The sequence below is a fragment of the Equus asinus genome, chromosome 14 (genome assembly GCF_041296235.1).
Source record: "Equus asinus isolate D_3611 breed Donkey chromosome 14, EquAss-T2T_v2, whole genome shotgun sequence".
Classification (NCBI taxonomy): domain Eukaryota; kingdom Metazoa; phylum Chordata; class Mammalia; order Perissodactyla; family Equidae; genus Equus; species Equus asinus.
Genome location: NC_091803.1, coordinates 16,208,391 through 16,212,459, shown reverse-complemented (window position 1 = coordinate 16,212,459; position 4,069 = coordinate 16,208,391).

Here is a 4,069-nt window from a genome sequence, read left to right as displayed (position 1 = left end):
TGCGCACCCCGCCCAGGCCCCGCCCCGGCCCTTCCGCTTCTCCGGCCTCCCCTCCCCAGCACAGCTCGCCACCGCCTTCTGGGCGTCCCTTCTTCCGCCGCTGCCCCTCAGCACTTCTCCTTCTTCATTTCATCCCAGTGGCTGCGCCCCAGCTTCTCCAGACGCGCCCCCGACCTGTCCCGCTGCAGACCCCCACCCTGCTAGGCCCCGGCGCGTGGGCCTTTGGGAGTTGTAGTTCATCCTCGGGTGGGGTGATACGTTGAAAAGATCAAGGACAAAGGGGCGGTCAAGACTACATCTCCCAGTGGTCATAGCGCGCAGGCGGAGGAGGATGCGGGGGGGCGGGGGGCGTCTAACTTCGCAGCCGCTGGGGACCCCTGGCGGGGACCAAGGCTGCGTCAGTCCGGGCGAGTGCTGATTCACTGCCGCGCCCCATATTCTTTGAGAAATTACCCGGGGAAGGGGCCTGGGCGTCCGCCCTGGACCCCCTTCCCCAGATATAGTAGCAGGCCATGAGGGGATTGGGGAGGGGGGCGCGACCGCTGTAGATCCAAACTGTCAGGGTGGTGCCCGCCCGCAGGATGGTTGAATTAAGGAGCTAAACCCTGGGGGACTGTCACCCTCCCATACAAGCTTCCAGCTCCCCATCCCTAGCTTGAGATTCTTGGACCTGAGGACGTGAAAGGATAGATACCACCGGGGTACTGATTAATTTGCAGAAAGGATGTAGCTCCCTGCAGGCTGACCCCTGGGGAGCCTCTTCTTCCTCTCCAGGGTGGAGTGTTAAAGATTCAATTCAGTTATCAGGAGCCTACCGTATGCCTAACACTGGGTTGTATTTGAGGGTTGACCAACCCTCCTCTGCCTTAGAACATACACACTGAGGTCAGACTGACAAATTCTTGCTCACATGCTTCCCTTTTTGACGTTCCATGTAGCTCACTCACACTGTAGTTTTGAATGCACATTTTATTTACTTCATTTATTCGGCAATTATCTATTGAGCCCTATGTTCTAAGCAATGGGGTACAGCAGCGAACAAAACAAAGAATCCCTACCCAAGAAAAGAGGCAAGATAAAGGTGAATATGTCGAGTACGTTAGAAAGTGATAAGGAGTGAAAAAATAAAGGAGATGAAGTGCTGTGTATGAGAACCCAGAATGAAGGCGTTTCTGTGAGGGAATATTCCAGGCTCTGCGCTGGGTGCTGGGGGAAGAGGGGACGGAACCCTGCCCTCGAGGAATTTAGAACGTGTTAAGTATTTTTTAAAATTCTTTCAGGCTGGATAGGAAGAGGTTCTGAAAAGCTTCTCCAGGGAGATTGGTGACATTTCCAGCCCAGCCCTGAAAAGACGTGTAGGATTTGAGAGCAAGCAGAGGGCACAGACAACGAGACTCAGAGGCAGGTTCCTATCAATATTTATTGATAGGCAAAGAATCCAATGTGTTTGTTGCCTGAAGGGATGTGTAATGGGGCTGCAGCCAGAACATGAGGAGCCCTGAATGGCAGGCAAGGGAGTGAAGTCTTCTGAAATAAATAGAAAGCCTGTGAGAGATTTTAACCAGGGCAGAAAATGAGGAGATGTGCATTTTGTCTTCATCATCATCATTCATCATTGCCTCCTCAGTGCTTAGGACAGTGCCTGGCACACAGTAAATATGCAGAACATATGAAACAAAGAAATGGAAATAAACAAATGAATGCATGCACCTTAGGGAGACTACTTTGGCAAGAGAGGAAGAGATGGACTGAGGGAGGAGAAAGTCTAGAAATAGCTATCTTCTCCCCCTCCTCCAACATAGGCTGTAGCCCCTTTTCTCTTACTACACCACCCAGCCAAATGCAACCGTGCTGGTGAATAAACCCTCCCACTTCCTTCTGTCTCTTACATGAGTGTTCGCCAAGTCATTCCTCTTCCTTTCTCTTGATCCCTGCAGGCCAGGCTTAAACCATTCTGGCCTGGGCATCACGGGTCCGTGGGAATGAGCCCTTTACAGCCAACCCTGGCTGTCCACATGTAGATTAAGTGTGTTAACGATTCAGGCCCCAGATGCTAAATCTCGGGAACTTCCTGGCACATTTCAGGCTGCCTCTCTGACCTGCAGTCTCCACATGGAGGCTCCCCTCCAATGGTGCAGGGGAGAGCTGGCCCTGCCCTCCGTTCCCTTTTTGGTTTTTTTTAAGACTCTAGGCTTAAAGCTGCAGCTGCCCAGCAGCCCCTGGCTGCTTAGAGGGCTGCTTCAGAGGCATGGTGACATTACACAGAGCAAATGGCTTAATATTCTGGCTTCCTCCTCCACTGCTTGGTACTGCTGAAAGAAACCTGGAGCAGGGAGGCGGAGAACCAGCATTCTGGCTTCTGCCTCGCTCCCAGCTCTGTGTTCAAGGCCTGTCCCCTCTCTGGGTCTTAATTCCCCCACCTTTAAAGTGAGAAATTACACAAAATGAGCAGTAAGTGGTCCGCCCAGCTGTGACAGTCAGAGTTCTAGATTCAGTATGTTCATCTTCTGAAATGGAAGGTTACTGGCATTCTTTAGCTGTGGAAACAGGGAATCTGTATCTGCAGACCTGGGAGATGCTTCCGTCCCAAGGATTCAGAGGCTCAGAATTGTCCCTGTTTTTCAGACCATGAAGCTGAGACACAGAGAGGCTGTGTGACCAGCTAAAGTTCACACACTAGTGACTGATAGAGGCTGAATTCAAACCCAGGCAGATCTTCCGGACTCCCAGGAGCTGGGGCACCCTTTCCAGCCCAGGCTATGAGGATCTACCCCTTGGCATCTGTTCAGGAAAAGAGATGACCTCTGGTGACTGGCCTCACACAAGGGCACTGGGCAGGCACCCTGTATGGCTAACCCTCCGCCCCATCTCCAGTGATGGAGGACGTGACCTTTAGATGCATCCTCTCTGGCTGAGTTGGCAGACAAGCAGGCCAGCCAGACACATTAGTGTCCTGCTGTTTCTGTACAGTCGTAAATCACTGCAGCCCCATCCCCTGGCTCCTGGCTTCCTCCTGCGGCTAGAAAGCTCCCTGATTGGTGTGGAGGCAGCAGCAGCAGCAGCAACTGCAGCATCTTCCAAAGCAGACCAGCAATGCTCCCCACCCTGTCCTCTGGGAACACTCCCTCATCACTGCCCTAGCAGGCTGGGCTGCAGTAGGACAGAGCACATAAGAGATTCAGAGGCAAAGGACAACAGAGAAATCCCAGTAGGGTGCTTCTCCTCCTGAGGATACTGGGGCAGTGAAGGAAGACTTTGCTGGGAGGTAGGACCCATAGGTTAAAGCCTGGACTTTGCTATTGATCTTGCTGGGTGACCTTGAGTTAGTCACTTTACCTCTCTGGGCCTCAGACTGTGCATCTACAAAATAAAAGAATTGGCTATATCCTTCTTAAGATCTTCCAGCTTGTAGCAACAGCCTTTCAACTGCCCCGCCTCAGTGTCTTCCCAGCCTCCCCAGTAAAAGGTGTGAAAGATCTTTCCAAATGTACATCCCATCTTCTCCCTCCTTTGCCTTGGGTCCGCCATTAATGCCACTCCCATCATATATGCGCCAAAGTCCCTGCTCCTTAGGCTGGAATTCAAGGCCATTCCTGAGGGCTCCAGTCTACCTGTCCAGCTGCATCTCACACAGGGCATTCAACTGGCATTTCCCAACCACTCTTCCGACTCTGGGCCTTTTCAAAAGCTGTTCCTTCTGCGGGGAACTCCTACTCCCACCCCCATTCAACACTGCCCTCGTCATCTTTCAGACTCAGACACTGTGAATTGAACTGATCACTCCCCCTCAGTGCCCCCACCCCACACGCTCTCATGCTACGTGCTTACAGCATGGCGTCTACACTTTCCTAATGCACCTGTGTGTATGAGTCTGTCTTCCCCTAGGGTCCTACAAATGGATTCCTTGAAGACAGAGATCCATCAGAGTCACCTGAGTTCTTAGGGAAGTTTTATTCAATGAAAAAGATTCTGCTTCGAGAAAGGATCAACCTGGTGACGGTCTTTCCTCTTGAGGAGGACTTGACAGGTTTTGTCCCAAAACAAGCAGCCACGGCCAAGTTGTGGCGAA